The sequence below is a fragment of the Loxodonta africana genome, chromosome 5 (genome assembly GCF_030014295.1).
Source record: "Loxodonta africana isolate mLoxAfr1 chromosome 5, mLoxAfr1.hap2, whole genome shotgun sequence".
In the NCBI taxonomy this organism is placed as follows: Eukaryota; Metazoa; Chordata; class Mammalia; order Proboscidea; family Elephantidae; genus Loxodonta; species Loxodonta africana.
This window is the reverse complement of record NC_087346.1, coordinates 81,238,205-81,257,219: the sequence shown is the minus strand read 5'-3', so window position 1 is coordinate 81,257,219 and position 19,015 is coordinate 81,238,205. Positions and strand designations below refer to the sequence as shown.

General features: G+C 40.3%; 1 long non-coding RNA gene across 2 annotated transcripts in view; it reads left to right on the top strand.

Moving 5' to 3' along the window:
- The window catches only part of LOC135231442 (uncharacterized), a 69,068-nt gene extending 53,457 nt beyond the window's left edge, over window positions 1–15,611 (top strand). The window contains exon 3 of one of the 2 annotated variants that reach the window (XR_010322082.1): window positions 12,568–15,611. This is a non-coding gene — a long non-coding RNA (uncharacterized LOC135231442). Of the gene's footprint in view, window positions 1–1,339; window positions 8,952–12,567 lie in introns of those variants that run through there. The other variant, XR_010322083.1, reaches the window with a different exon arrangement.
- The last annotated feature ends 3,404 nt before the right edge of the window (window positions 15,612–19,015 follow it).

Sequence of the window (19,015 nt, the reverse complement as noted above, 5' to 3'; positions counted from 1 at the left end):
GGAAATAGTTCTCATTCACATGGAATGGACAATCATATACATTCACAGTTTTTCCAGAGGTTGTCCCACCCTTGGTCATAATGAAGTCCAAAGAGGTCTGGACTGTCTAGACATAACACTTTTGAAGGTCTATTAAGAAAAATGTGTTTCAGAGGATGCGTGACAAACCCTATGAAGAGTCAGGGACTTGTCAAAAAAGTGTCTCCATTATGTATTAGAAGTCCTACCTTCTCTTGATAATTAAGGTCAAATACCTTTGAAATGATGGTGACTCATCTTTTTGCTTGCTGGTCTCTGGACATGGGCAGCTAGCCAGCCCTTTGGTGTCGAGTCAATTCCAACTCATAGCAACCTTATAGGGCCGGATAGAACTGCTCCATAGATTTTCCAAGGAGCACCTGGTGGATTCCAACTGCCGACCTTTTTGTTGGTTGGCAGCTGGCAGCTGTAGCTCTTAACCACTATGCCACTAGGGTTTCCTCTGGACACAGAGTCTCAAGTGTATAGGCAGAAGTTGTAGCTTATAATTCAACAGGACTCTTGCCGGTTCCCTGGCAGATGTATTGTCCTCCTTAGGAAGTAAGATCTCTAACCCTGGAGAGCTCAGCGTTGGTGGAACAGAAAGACCAAATTCCTCAAGCAGGTCATTAGAATTGATGTTTAGCAGGGCCACTCCTTAGTTTTCAAACTCATGTACTCTTCAACTTCATGACACTGTACCATGTATATACAGTGTCATGAAGTTGAAGAGTACATGAGTTTGAAAACTAAGGAGTGGCCCTGCTAAACATCAAGGTATATACTACATCTTGGCTAATGGCTCCCCACTTGTATAAGGTGTCACCTCTAAACTGGTGTTTCAGCTGTGCCGTCAGCAAGCCATTCTAATGCCCTGTTGGGTTGGTGGCCATTGAGTGGTTTGGTATGTGATACAACAGGTGGATCTCAAGGTCATAGGCAGGCTTCCTCATCTTCTTTGTGGAAAGTGTGTCTTCTGATTGGAGAAGATGTTATGTGGGATCCCATGGAAGTGGATTAAATTCAGGCAACCTACTTAGGTGCCTCTTTGCACTGTCTTGTTCAATTTTGATGATAAATAGACAAATTCAGCAATCTTGGCCTGAGAAGGGCATGGTAATCAGGGCTCCTGGTCCTCTAGGGATGAGAATCTGGGTTGGCCACCAGGAAAACCTCTAACATTAGCAAAGGTGCCAGCTAAAGTGAAGGAAAATCTAGACTGAATAATGGAGGGTTGGAGCCAATCAGTATCCATTGCAGTTCCAAGAGCAGCAGTAGTGGCAGCAACTGTAGTTAGTCCCACTTTCTTTCTTCTCCTAAGTTTCCTCCAGGAAGAAAGATGCCCTGGAATCCTGGAGGAACTACACCCATATGTTCATGAAGAAGTGGACTCCAGCAGTGTTGTGAGTGGACTGTGGTGGACATGGAACTCTGTCAGCTGGATTCTCCTACATTGTCCAGCTGCTGGTGTGCTGTGAGCAGATGGCTTTCAGCTTTCAGACCCTTTAGGGACTGTCTCAGCAGCACGGTCACCTCATCCAAGGTCATGCCTTTGTGGAGTCGGCCTACATCAACTGACTGGTTAAAATAAACCAAACCTATTGCTGTCTGATCGGTACCAACTCATAGCGACCCTATAGGGTAGAGTAGAACTGTCCCATAGGGTTTCCAAGGAGTGGCTGGTGGATTCAAACTGCCAGCCTTTTGGTTAGCAGCCTCATGCTTAACTGTTGTGTCACCAGGGCTCCGCCACTGCGGGTAGAAGTGGAGATATAAAGACCCAGCCATGTTAACTCAAAGCAGGACTGGATTGATGAGCCATTTCAGCTCCAGTAATGATCATCTAAATTATGGTTAAATAGACAATCTAGATGACTTGAATGCAAATTTATTTAAATATTCCACTATAATTTGACATTAGGATGTTATTACTTTTTCACCACTATAAATAATTCTGTGTTGACATCTTATGCATGCAGTTTTTCTCTTTATAAAGAATATTTACATAGGGTAAAGTCCCATGAGCAGTATTGCTAAGTCAAAGCGCATGTGTGTTTTTATACTTCTCTGACCTCTATTGCCTAAACGCGTTTCAAAAGAGTCATACAGATTTGCTGTGGCACACACGAAAATACATGCTTCAGTGCAGCTGACACTTGGTAAACATTTCCAGCTCAGTCATTTGTGGACTCTTACAAGTTTGGCCCAGTTTTTCTTGGCGCGAAGAGAATTTGTTCAGCCAATTTTGAAACTTTGTGTTGATGAAATCTGAAAAAAATTGTCCAAGTTTGAACGACAGAGATGAGATATACGGTAATTTTATCGGCTTTCTCTAATGGAAGCTACTGGTAACTTGATAAAGCAATTCCCCACTAACTAACATTATAATTTACAAATCTCCTTTGCAGACTTTTTGGACCTTTTTCTCTCTTTGGAAGATTTGCTTTATATGACTAGACACTGAAATACGTGTAAGGCTTTGAGAAACAGAAAAGCTGCCCTTGACATAGGAGCTTGTCTCAGCATTCACAGCCAGGTGTGGGTGTCCTCCTGCTGAATACAAACAATCTCCCCAAACACTGACATCAGACAAGTCACTCTGTGACCATGATAGATCCAGACAAAAACAAAACCACCAAGTCAGAACACAGACAAAATTATGAACAGTGTTTAAACCACAAAAATGATCAAATATCCACCTATCCTGGCTATTACAAGTGACAGCTGCTTCTTTATTAATTAAACCTTTAGCCTCACTCTAGCCTTCCCTCCTAGATAAGATTGATTATGATACCCAGTCATGGAATTACCTTGCTCACCGACAGCGCCCAACCCAGAGCAAAGCTTCGCTTCCTTGAATTCCCTCCAAAATCAACAAACACAAGCCCAAATTCTATTAATATGGTCTTTCCAATGTCCTCTCAGCAAGACTCCTCCTCATGGTGTTCGGTGTCTCTTGCTGCCATGAGCAATAGCTGCTTGTTCAGTTATGAACAGCATGTGTTCCTGGTGGGGGACAATATCTTTAACTTGTCTATTAGTAATTCCAAATCAAATGACATATTGCATTGGGCAAATCTGCTGCAAAAGATCTCTTTCCAGGGTTGAAAAGCAAAGATGTCACTTTGAGACCTAAGGTGTGCTGACGCAGGCCATGGTGTTTTCAATTGCCTCATAGGCATGCGAAAGCTGCACAATGAATAAGGGAGATCAAAGAAGAATTGATGTTTTGAGTTATGGGGTTGGAGATTTATAGGGTAACTATGAGTCAGAATCAACTCAATGGCAAAGGGTTTGTTTGTTTGGTTTTGGTTTTCATAGTATACATATATAAACCTATTGTCGTCAAGTCAATTCGACACATAGCAACCCTATAGGACAGAGTAGAACTGCCCCATGGGGTTTCTGAGGAGTGGCTGGTGGATTCGAACTGCCAGCCTTTGGTTAGCAACAAAGCTCTTAACCACTGCACCACCAGGGCTCCATATATATGGCAGGGGATCAGATTCAACATGCAGAAGTCAAATTCTGCAACCTCCTATAAGCAAGACCACGGGAGACTGAGTCATGCTGCTGTAGGGTAGCATTCTTTGAACTTCTGAGTAACTTCAGGGTGGAAATGGCTTTGAAAAAGAGAAGAAACAATCAATCTGGTCACATTTTATTTCTCAACATAATTTCCTGTTCTTAGTTTAAACGATGCGTATGACATTATTTCCACCAAATTCTCAGAACAGGAAGCTTAGGTTCCTTGAGTTTTACATAAATTATATTTCATATGGTTGTACAAGTTGATGAACAGCAATATGATTAACTCAGTGTGAATGCCTTTCTTCATATTAACCTGTCATGAGGAATTTTAAGTTACGACATCTAGCTGAGCTGCAGAACAATTATCTGACTACTGCTTTGATCTGGAGACAATTCTGTGTATTTTATCTTCAGGAAGATGTTCACAGTGAAGTCCTTCTCAAAATTACAGCTGTTAGAATGTAAATTCTTCTCTCTGAAATTATTACAAGTACAACAAATTATACAGTGTTGGTATCCATCTATCAGTGAAGAACTTTCGGTCACAGGGTAACAGAAGACCCAACTCAATGTGGCTTAAACAATAATGTGGAATAAGGGGCTCATATATCTGAAAACCAAAGGAAGATGTGTTTTGGTCAAGGTCTTGGTTCTATCTCTTCATTCTGACTTTATTCTTAGCCAGGCTAGGACCGTATGGTCTCAAAGATAGCTGTCCGCAGCAACTGGAGTTACATGCTTCTTTGTCCATTTCCAGGGGAGAAGTGTCATTTCTCATAATTATCAAATGACATTTTCTCAGCTTCTCTCTGATGAAACCAAGGTGAACTGGTCATTGTTGAAAGGGGTGTGAGAGTATACTGACTAACCATCTGGAGTTGAGGTGGGTCAGCCTACACAAACATCATGGCTATTACATCGTTACTACATGTTGGCTAAGGAGGAGGGACAAGGTATTTCCTTGAAGGAAAATCAAAGTTCTGTTAGGGAAACAGAAGAAACAGACACTGTGCCCACCATCCTGTCCATGACATTCCACTTTAACTTCATCCCTACAGGAAGTGATACTCTATCTTACTTATAGGTGGCAGTATTGAGTTTAAAATACAGGGCCTAGAGTTAGGGTACTGCCGTTCAAATCTTTGTTCCACCAGTTACTAGCCACTTGGTTTTACGTAAGTCAGTTAACCTCTCTCTGCTGCAACATCTTCATTGTAAAATGACATTAGTAGAATCTCCCTTGAAAAGCTGCAATGAAGATTCAGTGGACTAATGCATATGAAGCACTCAGCATAGACCATGTCACTTTGCCAATGAAGTAGCCATTTGACGAAGTCTATAAAGTTTTTTTTTTTTTTATAAAGCATCACTTTTATCTGCTTGGCATCTGCCTGTTGTCCAGTGTGTTCTGGAGACTCCTTTTCCCATTCTCAGGTCATATATGTCAGTTACTGGAATTTGTTTCAGGTAGACCCAGTGCTTTGACTCAGAGACTGGAGGATGGCCTGTACCATAGAAGAGGCATGTTGTGATATACTGTGGCATAAATGTCCAAAAAAGAAGTCCCAGTGTTCCTGATGGGGTGTTTCCTCCACAGTGTGAATTATCGTTCTTAAATGTTTGAGAACAGGGTACACCAACATCTGACTGCGTGTCTATATGCTCCTGTTGGTAAAATCACCACACAAGGCCTGCTAAACCCGTACAGAAGAGTAGCATTTTGATTATTCCCTGTTTACTTCCTTTAGCTCTGGTATTTGAAAAGCTGAATATACTGTGCTCACACAGCAATAATCGGGTGGTTTTCTTTTGACTGGTAACCCTTTTATTTCATTTTAACAAACCTCACTCCGCAAAAGGCTTGGAAGTAAGGTGTGGAAAGGGGAAGTGGGGAGAAAGGAGGTGAAGTAACCCTAGTTGCTTGTATTAGAATTCACCCTGTGGAGGCTAAGGAGTCCCTGGGTGGTGCAAACTGTTATTGCGCTAGGATGCGAACGGAAAGGTCGGAGGTTTGAGCCCGCTCAGAGGCGTGGTGCTCTACTTCCAAAAAATCAGCCGTTGAAAACCCTATGGATTGAAGCTCTATTCTGACACACCCGGAGTTGCCTTGAGTCAGAGTCGGCTCAACGGCGACTGGTTGTGGTGGTCGTACAGGCTAAAATCAGGGCTGGAACTGCACTTGTTTGGGGAAATCTATACATAAACTTTGTAACTTATAGGGTAAGTGGATTAGAAGTGATTGCAACAAATAAGTTTTTGCCTTTCAAAAGGATTTATCTTATATATTTACTGAAGTGAAAATGTAGGTGATTTGAAATACAATTTGTGTTTATATGGAAACATTTGAGGCAGGAGAAAGAGCATAAACTTGGAGACAGAGAAGACCCGGCTCCAAACTCTGACAGCACCGTTTATCATACGTGTGGCCTGGGTAAATGCCTTCACATCTCTGAGTCTCAACTTCTAAATCTAGAAAAAAGAGATAATAATGCCTCCTTTGTTGAGTTAGTGGAACATTAGAAATAATGGACAAAATTGTCTAGCACAGTGTGGATAGACATTAAGAGCACAGAAAATATTCTTATTTTTAAAGATACACTGCACACACGCACATTCGTAAGAAAAGATCTATTATCTAATGCAAAGCACCCTTGGACTCAGAATTCCATTCCCTGTTGTTGAAGGAAGATCCTACACCTGACCATAAAGATTCTGTCACCGGGTCTCATGGCTTCAGGTCTAAAATGGAGAAATTCACATACTTCCTAGTGTTACTGAGGGGAACAAATAACCTGAAACTGCCACCATCAGCCAATTAAACCAGTAGTTTTCAGCCTTGGCTGAACATTATACTCTCCTGGAGAACTTTAAAAAAAACCTCAGTGCTCTGAAGGCACCCCAGAGCAATGAAATCAGAGGTTGTGGGGGTTGGACGTAGGCAGTGGTATTGTTAAAACTCTGTAAATGATTTCAAGTGCAACCAAGGTAGAGAACCATTGCTCTAAATCATTGTTTCTTAAGCTGTAATGTGCACACGAATCTTATTAATATGCATATTATGATCCTCTAGATCTGGGATGGGGCCTGAGAATCTGCATTTCTAACTCCCTCCTAGGTGATGCCAGTGCTGCTGGACTTTTGAGTTTGTTGTTCTTGTTACTTGCTGTTGAGCCAATTCCAACTCATTATGACCCCACGTGTGCAGAGTAGGGCTGCTCCATAGGGTTTTCAATGCTCTAACTTTTTGGAAGTACGTAGATTGCCGGGTCTGTCATCCAAGGCATCTCTGGGTGGGTTCAAAACCCCAAACTTTCAGCTAGAAGTCGAGGGCCACCTGGGACTCTCACTGATTCTAAGATGCTTACTTCCTCCTCTTTTCCCTCTACCTCCTCCCCTCAGTTCTGGGAGAAAAAATAAAAAAACTTTTGTACAACATGTTATTTTTCCTAGGAGCTACGGTCTCTCCTGAGGCCACGATCGTCTTTACTCAGGACAATAACATATTAAGCCTTTCATGATAAGCGTTTCAAATTGCTCCACCCTTTCTATAGTAATTTTGACTTATGAGAAAAGTATATACCTGCTTTCAGTACAAGATGAATCATAATTTATTAGGAAAAATAAGTTGTTAAAGTATTTGACGTAATGTGGACACCTTCAGAAAGTTTTTAAAGAAGATAATTTATGCATAACCAAGAATCAAGAGAAATGTTTATTCAAGCTGCGTTTGTCTAGATAGAAAAATATCAAGAATTGTTGATGCTCCTGGCATTTGGATTTGAATCCCTAAAGCAGCTTTAAACCAAACCGTCTTGTTCAGGTCATTTGGCCAGACTTGACTGGTAAGGATGCCACCGACTGCTTTACAGGTGACCTTGACTTAGGGACTAGGGAGCAAAAACTCCTGAACAAATCTAAGACTTGCCTAGTGTATGCTCGGAGGATATTCACTTTAGCGGTATGCTAGGACACCCTTATACCAACCATCGTAAACATGGCACCAAACAGGGCAGCATTTTGTTCTATTATAAATAGCTGAGTCGGAGCCAACTTGATGGCAAATAACAGGGACACTCTGGGGAGGAGACAGCCAAGATATTGAATATCCATTTCTTGCACTTGATCTTTGTCTTTTCTACTTTAATTAAGCCTGCATAGAGGAGAGAGCCAGTGACTTTTGAGTTGGGCATATCTGGGCTCAAAATCTCAACCCTTCCCATTTGCTGCCTTTGAGCCTGGGACAAGATCAAGATACTTTCTTTCTGCATAAATTTGTTTATTTGCATGAGCATGTGTTTATTACGACCTCACATAGCTGAAAGTCCTGAGAAGGTTGGCTCTAAGAGTGGCTGAGCAGCTTGACCAGATCATTAAGGGCCTTCTGACTTTATCACATTGTCACTACCTTTTTTGATGATGATAAAAGATGGTTGTGGTTAACTCCAGGTATCATACCTTCACAGGAAAATGTCTTAGTAGAAAGAGAGCAGAAATATATCATATGTCTCTCTCTATCTCATCAGGGAAGAAACTCCTTCCCAGGAGCCTCCCTAGTAGACTGCCTTATCATTGATCACACATAGATCACATGCTAACCTCTAAGCCAATCATCGGCAAAATACAATGGGATTATCGTGATGGATTTAGAGCAATCATGGTTCATCCCTGAGAGCAGAATTTATAGTGTCATTGGAGAAAATATAATCAAATCAGATTCTCTCAGCAGGGAAAAACAGGGTGGGGTATCCGATCGACAACTATTAGTCTCTGTCATGCCACTAATGAATGTCCTTCTTCCCTGCTCAAATCTTTAAATTAGATAACTGACATTGGCCAATGGGGGGAACATGTCTTGTTACCCCCAAACTGATTTATTTCTTTACATGATAATGCCTTCAGCTTGCATCATGGAGATTTTGTTCCCGGTAACAAGAGTGATCCCTATTCTGACATCATTAAAGCTTTAAAAAAAACATTTTGCCTAACCATTGAAAACCTTATGATCTCTGTCTCACTCTTCAAAATCCAAGGATAAGAGAATAAATTTGTTTATTTATAAGATAGTATCTACCAAAAAAAAAAAAAAAACCCGTTGCCATCGAGTTGACTCTAACTCATAGCCACCTTATGGGACAGAGTAGAACTGTTCCATAGAGTTTCCAAGGAGCACCTGGTGGATGTGAACTGCTGACTTCTTGGTTAGCAGCCATAGCTCTTAACCACTATGCCACCAGGGTTTCCTAGAAAGCATCTAATTTAACATCAAATTAAGTCTCCTTCAGATTGCAAAGAGGACAAATTTTGTTCGTCTTCTATTAAAACGTACTTCCATTAAGATTACATCAAGAAAATCCTATAAGGCAGTCACAAACAGGGTCACCATGAGTTGGAATCAACTTAACAGCAACTAACAAACACAACATTAAAATGCCATGGACATTTGCAGCTTCCACCAATACTGTATTAGAATATCTTCACTGAGGTGGCTGTCTTATTTATCTCTGTATTCAAGAAGATGATACATTTACTGGTTCATGATAGATATACAATAAATGTTGCATTGAAAATAACCTCAAAACATGTTGTTGTTCCACCCACAGTTACATAGCAAAGTTACCAGATGATGTTCTTGTTTGGGCTTTAATGAACACCTCTTAATTTTCCTGTTACCATGAAAAGACTTTCTAGTTGGTTGAGAATACACCAAAAGATGTTGGCAGTGTCAACTCAAACTAGCATTACTTGAGACATATAGAGTATATGGGAATTAGGTTGCTGTCTTGACACAAAGCTCTCTATTAGTCCCAGGCTTTTTGGTGCACATCCATCCTAGAGTCCATAGCTGAGGGATATCAGTTATGATGAGGGCCAGCTCATCACATGCTAAGCCTCGGTGATGCCTATGCCTGACTCAGAGCAAGACACGAGGCACAGGAGTCACCATAACTTGTTTGGCTCGTTTTCATGAGCTGACTAACTTTGATAGTCAACTCATTTCTTAGTTTGAAAAAGATAGAAATGATGTTATACTAGAAATTTCTTGAAAATGAAGTACTTAAAGATATTTGAGGGAAGTCTGAGGGAAGTGAGAATCAAGAATAGCTACCAATAAGGAACTTTAGAATGTGATTTTCAGAAAGGCAGGAACTTATGACTTCTCTACCCTCAGTCCCTATCGGCACCTCATGCAACACTTTACATTTTGTGGGGGCAATTCCTGGGGGCCTACATGTGCCAGAGATTCTTCATCTCTCTGAAACATGAACACCACAGGCTAGAAGAACATTTACACCATCAGGACTTCCAGGTAGTCATCCTGACTTAGCACTTCCTTAGCAGGAGGCAGTTCCATGAAGGCTAGATACTCTGTCAGGACCTGGCTTCCAGGAACCAAAAGAACCCAGATGGGCCAGTTAGCCACCACCCCTCCACCCCACCCATCACCCAATTGTTCCAGTCTAAGTAGCTCTTGAACTCTTGAAATCTTCCCTGAAGAGAAGCCCAAAGCGTAGACTTCCTTACCCAAGGCTCCTTATGACTAGGAGTTCCTTGGGTTGAAGCTGACATTTTGGGAATAACACTGAGTCAGAGTGTAGTGGCAAAAAACTCAGACTCTAGACCCATCTTTTCCCTGTTCTAGTCCCAGCTCTGCCACTTTGGAGGTTTGTAACCTCAGATAAGTTGCTGCACCTCCTTTTGCCTCATTGCCTCACCTTCCTCATGTATGTAGTAATAGGACTGTTACAAAGATTAAGTGAGAACAATGTCTGGCACATAGTGAACACTATGTAATTAAGCAGGGCTATAATTATTTGCATACATCTTAATTCAGACCTATACCACCTTCAGCAATTCTAGATGGACCTGAACATCAGTAGCGTCAACTTAGAAAATTGCTGGGCTGCAATAATAGGAGCCAAAATATTTTGCATAACTAATTGGTTCTGGTCATCATTTTGTATCAACATTTTCGTTTTAAATTTTCTGAGGTATCTTCCATATTACTTCTTTTGTTTTTATTTTAATTTTAAAATGAACTTTATTTTTTAGGGCAGTTTTAGGTTTACAGAAAAACTGTGCAGAAAGAAAAGAGAATTCTCATATACCACCTCATCCCCCTGAACAGTTTCTCGTATTTTAACATCTTGCATTCTTGTGGTACATTCTGTCTATGGCAATACTGCCCTGAACACTTATGATATTGTCTGACACTTTTTTTATACTTAAATAAAAATGTAAGAATATTTGAGAGCTGAAGCTTTATTAATTTCTTCATGTATGCAATGCAGAAGTGCTATTATGTTAAATAAAAAAGGAACTGTTTTCAGGATTAAAAAAAAAAAAAAAATCCATTGAGAGGCAAGTCCTTCACAATACCGAAACAAATAGCCAACCAATTCAGTCAAAAGGCCCTTACTGTCAGGAGATTGCTTCATCACATATTCTCTTCACCTAACATTTATATGGTTTTAGAGCCCTGAGACGTCATAGTCACCTTTCATTTTAAGGAGGATTGCATTCTAGGATTATGACTGGCTTAATCAAAGACGTAGGTTGTGGTATTGAGGAATAATCCTTATTTAGGGAATTAAGAAGACTCACAAACAGGTCATAAGTAGTTAATTTTTTCTTTTTTTTTTTTTTAAGCAATGTAATATCCAGTTGGAATTTTGATGGCTAATATCTGGTACAAGATGGGCAAAGTGTTGGTGAAACACAGCAGTGTGTCCTGGTCTAAAATATACCATTTTGGTTGTCTTTCTGGTCATTGAAAAGCTGGCGCATGGACACAGCTTGTTGAAGATCACTTAGAAAGAATGACTTCAGCGGGGAAGTGGGTTTGGCTCAGGTAGGTAGTGCAGCAAGGTGTTGGCTCTAGAATTAGACTACCTAGGATTAGATGAAAGCACTGACACACTTGCTTGGCCTGTGACCTCAGGCTAGTTCCTTGATTCCTTGGTCTCTCTAAGGATCTATTTCCTTGTCTGAAAAATTGACTTAAAAACAGTACCTATATCATTATGTTGTTTGAGCATAAAATATGAGAATATATATAAAGTGCTTAGCCCAGAGGCTATATAGTAAGAGCTTACTACATTTTACCTGTTACTTTTACTATTATTTAAAGGCATTTCCCACTTTGATCCTGCATTGGTAAATAATATAATGATGAAAAGAAGGCTTTTCCTAATTAGTACCAAGACCTGCTTTATTCCCGGAATTCTAATTTGTGTTTCCGTTAAATGATTTGAATACTGGTGAGACCAGAAGCTTCTGGAATTGTGTACCCACCCTGTTTCTGTCAGAACCTGTTAGTCAGGTCGAGACTAGCTGCCACCTTCTTAAACAGCTGCCAAAAAAAAAATGAGAAGGCCACCATTATTTTCCTTGACAGGTGAAGGAGCTATTGAGAAAACTCTCAGTGAGTGAGAACAGGTTCCTGGAAGGAGGAAGGGACTTGCCTGAGGCCACGTAGAACCAAATTTCTGCAGAGTCACTTGCATTGTCTTAAAGAAAACCAAAAAAAACACACCAAAGCCTGTTGTTATTGAGTCAATTACGACTCATTGCAACCCCATAGGACAGAGTAGAACTGGCCCATAGAGTTTCCAGGAGCACCTGGTGGATTTGAACTGCTGACCTTTGGGTTTGCAGCCATAGCACTTAATCACTAAGCCATTAGGGTTTCAGTCTTAACAATAGCCATCCCTTACTAAGTATTTATTAGATGCAGGTACTGAGTTCAGCACTTTACATGCTTTATCTTGCTTAACTTTTATGACAAACTTTTGGGGCTTTCATTATCTCATTTTTATATGAGGAAACTGAAGTAAAGGGAGGTTTGTCCAAGTTCTCACAACTCCTAATACCCAGTGTGTGGTCTGAACACCACACACTAGCTGGATGAAAGAACTTTGTGCCTGAAAATTGTTGTCCCACTGAAACCCGTAGGGTGCTTATCCATTTGGAAGGAAAGGTCTAACTTCTGCTGAACTTTTCCTTTTTCTTTATTTACAGATGATCATTTCCTTCTACAAACTCACTAGCTGAATTCTTCTCAGTCTCCTGCCTGTAGAAAGTGCGGCTCAGCTCAGAGGGCAGCCAGCTGGACTAAAATTGCCTACAATTTTAGTTTTGCAATTTTAGGAAGTCATGGATCAGTTATGATCTACACCCAGCATCTCATGTACTAAGACTTTGATAAGCTTACTTTGTAGGATCTTCCAACCAGGCAGTACTAAAAGCAAAAAACAAAAGATTCTGCCGTAGATATTTAGAGATCTGTAAGAGATGGACTTTGTTTTGTGACCCGTTTGGGAAACATGGGGCAAATCCTTTTGTGACATGATGTGACTGGAGCCAGAAAGGATCTGAAGGGAGTCTGGGATTCTGAAGGAAGTCTTCTGCCATCACCTTGAGCCAGTGTTTCTGCTACTGTGTATTTCCTGGGGTGTTAATGGTAGTTATGCAAAAAAGTGTGCCACGGTCAAGTAAGCTTGTGAAAATCTGTGAAATACTAAGTTAAAAAAGTCTCTTCAGAGCCTTTATTTCATGATGTTCATGGAGAACTGCCAATCCAGGCAATTAAAAAAGCGAAGAGGTCAGTTTAAGGGCTAAGGTGCACCTGACCCAAGCCATGGTGCTTTCAATGGCCTCATGGGCATACGAAAGCTGGACAATGAATAAGGAAGACTGAAAAAGAATTGATGCCTTTGAATTATGGTGTTGGCAGAGAACACTGAATATACCATGGACTGCCAGAAGAACGAATAAATGTATCTTGGAAGAAGTACAGCCAGAATGCTCCTTAGAAGCAAAGGGGGCGAGACTTTGTGTCATATACTTTGGACATGTTATCAGGAGGGACCAGTCCCTGGAGAAGGACATTATGCTTGGTAAAGTAGAAGGTCAGTGAAAAACAGAAAAACCCTCAAGGGAAATGGATTGACACAGTGGCTACAACAACGGGCTCAAATATAACATTGATTGAGAGGATGGTGCAGGACTGGGCAGTGTTTAGTTCTGTTGTACATAGAGTTGCTATGAGTTGGAATTGACTCAACAGCACCTAACAACGACAGCATAGGATCATTTTTTAATGGAACATCTTGTGAGACTGAGGAACACATTTTGAGAAACGCTGGTAAAAACAGTTAAGAGTGTTGGCATGGGTTGGAATCCAGGCCCTACCACTTAGGAGTTGTATGTCTTTGGGAATGTTGTTTAAACTCTCTGTGCCTCTGATTCTTCGGCAGTTTAATAAATATAATAATGACATCAGTTCCATAAGGTTTTATGAGTATGGACATGATAAGCATTCAATAAATACTGTTATCTTTGAGAAAGGACACTTCAGTGTTTAATTTCTGGGTTGGTTTCCTCATCCTCATGTAATTTAATCTCATTTCCTTTTATATGGTATCTGCTTACATAGTGGGAGAAAAAAATCCAAATACAAAAACAATGAACAACCTTGATCTTGTCTGTGTGGTAGGCCATGACCAAGTCTGATGTTGACCTAAAGAAGAAGTTAAAAATAACATGAAACTATGTAAGCATTAAGGGCAACAAGAATTTCCTTATATGGTGACAAGAGTCCATGTGGCTCCACTCCAAGCCTGCAGGTAGCACAAGTTGTGAATCTATAATTCTAGCTGTCAGGAGCTGGGAATTTCTCTGCTGGGGTTTGTCTGAGTTTCTTAGTACTGCTATGATGCAAACACCACAAGTGGGTGGCTTTAAAGAACAGAAATTTATTTTCTCACAGCTTAGGAGGCTAGAAGTCCCAATTCACAGCACCAGCTCTATGGGAAGGTTTTCTCTTGCTCTCTGCCCCAGGAGAAGGTCAATATCTCTCCCAACATACTTAGGTTCCTTGTCGATCTTCCTGTGCCATCTATTCTCCCCAATTTGTGCTTGCTTGTCTCTGTGTCTATGAGGCTCTTTATACCTCAGGAGTGATTAGGTTTAGGACATACTTTACACGGATGAGGCTTCATTAACATAACAAAGAATACCTTATTTCCAAACAGAATTTCATCCATAGGTATAGGGGTTAGCATTCCAACACGTATTTGGGGGAGACACAATTCAATTTACAACAGGGCTCAGTTTTTTTTCCCCCCATGAGAAGGCCCTCTAGCAGGGCTGCTTATGTAGGTAAATGACTAAAGCTCCCATTTCTCAGTTGGTACTTCCTCTGAGAGCTCTTTCAGACAAAGTCTAGCCAGTTCAGTTTTGAGACACAAGGATGACCCTTTGCCAGCTTTAGAAACTAAGAAGGCAGTCAAAGGATGTCAGACAGATGGTAAAAATATTATACATTGTGGCCAAAGAAATGATGAGCTAGACATGGGTTGTAAATAGATGCATACCACTTCCTTCTTTTTCATTCCAGTAGCCACCATTATAGAAACTGCTGCTTTCTCTGAAGGAATGTTAGACTCTGGACAGACTGCAAGTATTCCCTGTTGAAATCATCTTCCTTCAAAATCATCTTTGTAGCTTCAAAAGTTTCTTCCTTCCAGATGGTCAGTGAAAGATTACTTGCGTTACAACCTATACAACAAACACCAGAAATAGTGGCCATGACCAAAAGCAAAACCCAGTGCTGTCAAGTCAATTCCGACTCATAGAGACCCTATAGGACAGGGTAGAACTGCCCCATGGAGTTTCCAAGGAGTGCCTGGCAGATTTGAACTGCCGACCCTTTGGTTAGCAGCCATAGCTCTTAACCTCTATGCCACCAGGGTTTCCTGTGACCATGAGGGAGGGCTAGATGGTGGTATTATTAGACAAAGGGGGATATATTGTTCAAGCAGGAGACAGAGCTCAGCAAGTCCTTTTTGCTGATCCATGGAGAGTGGTGAGGAAATCTACACTGAGGTATGTAGATTTAGGTAGCATATATGGGCTATGGAGCACTGGTGGCGTACTGGCTAAGAGCTATGGCTGCTAACCAAAAGGTCGACAGTTTGAATCTTCCAGGTGCTACTTGGAAACCCTATGGGGCGGTTCTGCTCTGTCCTATAGGTTCACTATAAGTCAGAATTGACTTGACAGCAAAGGGTTTGGTTTGTTTTATATTGGCTATAGGTGGTATACATAATTTTTTTTTTTAACCAGCCTAGAATCAGCCTAGCCACTTAAAAAAAAAAAAAAAAAAAAGTAGGTGGAATTAAATACCAAGGGTACTCCAGATGAGGATGAAAAAGACAGGAATCATATAAATTGCATCTTTATTAAAAACTAGCCACTATGAGTTGAAATTGACTTGACAGCAATTAAAAACAACAGATATAGGTGGTGAAGATTTCAAATAATATTTTATTAGGAAAAGGTGATTGACAAGATTTGGAGACAGATCATTGTCATGAGTAAATGTTAGGAATGGAAGGGCTATGGAAAAATAGCAGTGATGATCTGGCTGGGCCCAAAGCGACCGACCAAAGTGAGGAGCCAGTAAGGTGTGAGGTGTTCCTAACCTCTGTGCGCTCCTGAAGCAGATTTAGAGGACTGCCAAGGAGAAGGAGATGGACAGACTTCTGGGCCCATATCTTGGGATGATCACCAGCAGGAGATGAAGAGGAGAGCTGATGGCAACCCTTTGCTTGAATGAAGGTGAATGAGGTAGGCGGGTGACATGCTGGAGGAGAAAGCAAATATGACTAGCAAGATACCTCCTTCTGATATTTTAGACTGGTTGATTGTGTGCTTTTATCATCAATAATCCTTGGAAAGAAACAAAACAAACTTCAGATCCAGTGCTTTTCAGTGGTTAATGGACACAAATGGGAATCAAGAGTGCTTTAGTGTATCACAGTTGTTTTTAGATAATGTTTTTAACTTGGTTCAGCCAGATTGTTTCGTGCTCTAAAATTAAAATCTTTTTGAGCATTTCTCTGCCTCCTTCCATGTCTCCCACCATTTTCCCTATCTTCTGGAGGAAAGAAGGGCATAGAACCTTTCACTGCCTGTTCAGGTTGTCATAAAAGTAAACATTATGAAAAGCTGAAAAAGGGAAGACAAAAAGATCTAAAATCCTCAGGTCTGGGGCTCTGCTAGGTCTGCTGGATCCAGCTGTCAGCAGGGTGTTTATTGTTTGTTCTTAAACTGTGCTTGTTATCCTTGGTTGTTCAATTCTACAAGTATGTGTTGTGCAAAGTGTCATACTGAACCATATGGAGAAATTGAGTTCAAAATACACAGCTTTCTCTCCTTCAGGAGCAGATAGTTGCATGAAGTCAGGATCAAAGTCCATCATACTTATCTTCATATTACCAGTACCAAGTATATAGGAGGTACTCAAAAATATTTGCTTAACGAACAGATGAGTTTAGTAATGAGGTCCAGCGCATACTCAAGTAAACATAGAACGTTGTGATTCATGCTACAACAGATATTGGGAGTTGGGTTTGAATTTGGGGAAACGGTTATATCTGAATACAAACACAACACACAATTAGCTTCCATTTGAAAACAATCTACCTAATGGTAAACTGATAAAATTATAGATTCACATTACGTGAAACTGAAAGATACCTTCAAGATCATCTAAGGCAAATTCTTGTTCACACAACTTCAAAGCTGACTACCAGTTATTGTACTAGATGTAAGACTTCAACCAATATTATTTTAATAAGCAAAATGAAATTTCAATCCACAATCCAAGGATTAGTTACTTTTTTTCTGATGGACATTGTCATACTTAAATGTTAGTATGTGAAAAGTTGCTATTTTCCAGATCTCTCTGCACAATGTTTGATTTAATGTCTGCAGTAGTGAGTTATTTTGTAAGAATTAAAGGCATTCCCACAATATAATCGTATTGTGTACGTTTGATACTGAAATATAAGAGTGTCTGTGGGGTGATTTCATTAAACAATCAACAGAAGAAGAATACTCAAAAACAACAGGGCAACAATATGACCATGTGTGACGGCCCTTTGAAACGTTACATTTATCAACTGTATACTCTGCTTTTATAAAAAGTCAAGGCCCGTTAAATTATAGACTTCTGTAAAAAGATGAAGGCAGAATAACTGATTTCAGAGACTAGCATTAGGATTACAATTTCATTGATGTTATTTTAGAGAAAAAAATTTGGACTAAAATTTCCCTATAAAAGAAAAACTGGGGGAAATCAATAGCAATATAACAAGTTTTTCTATTAGTGCATTTAGAATCTGAACCAAATTGGGACAATCTGTTGTAGAGAAAGAGGAGTGAATAAAAAGTCATTTTCACTCCCGCCCCCTGCTCTGTACCAGCTCTGACTCTGTCTCCAAAGTCATGGTTTTGGGAAGTCTCTGCTCCTGTTTCCTCATCTGTTAAATGAGTGAGTTGGGTTAGATCAGTTGTTTACAACCCTATAGCTCTAACTCTTCCTTATTATAATAAATATTTTATACTATTACCTGTTATCCAAAAATAAGATGCATAAGCTATATAATCTCTTTGCACACATAATTTAGAAGAACTCATGTAATATAAAGTAAAAATAAAGGGAAAGCAACCTGTAGATACAATATGCATTTTATTACATAAATGCTCAGGCACAGCAACGCTAAAAGATACGGAAGCAGTCAGATGCTTCTACCTACTTCAGTGAGTAAGTTTACATTAAAGAGAAGTAAGAAGTTCAGAAGCCACTCCATAAACAAGAAGTCCACAGAAACGAAAGCCCAGAAGTCTGGATGTGGATGCTGGAATAAAAACTAATGTTATGGTAAGTAGTAACAGACAAGGTTTATTTGTAGGTGATAAGAGGTGATAAGATTTGTAGGTGATAAGAAGAAGTGGAGAAAATATAGAAGTTGGCCTTTCTGAGTCAGCCTTATTTGCTATTTTCTTTGTAAAATGTTTGAAAATTCTCATTTGGGGTTAAGTGCTATGGCTGCTAACCAAGAGATCAACAGTTCAAATCTGCCAGGTGCTCCTTGGAAACTCTATGGGGCAGTTCTACTCTGTTCTATATGGTCACTATGAGTCGGGGTCAATGTGATGGCGCTGCGTTTGGTTTTTTGTAAAATGTTTATTTAATCTTGATGATTTCACTGCTTAATTTCAAATAAAAGTGTTGTTAGAGTGGGCACGTTGGTAATCCAAATACCGTGGGGAGTTAAGAGGAATAGAGAGTACTAGGGAATTGCTGTTTTTTATAGGGTGGCTGGGAGACCTCTCTGAAGAGGGGGCATTTGCATAGAGAACTGAAGGAAACAAGGAAGATAATGCAAAGCAAGAGAGACTCCAGGGGGTGTACTTAGAATGCATAAGCAAATGCAAGGAGGCTAGCTAAAGAAGGCTGGAGCTGAAATGGGAGAAGTAGTAGAAGTGGTAGAAAATGAAGTCAGAGAAGTGGGGTGAGCACTACCGGAGGTGGAAGGGGTCATCTAGGGACCTGAAAGCTACCATAAGAACTTCTGCTTTTTACCTTGTGAGGTGGGAAGCCACTGGAGATGTTGAG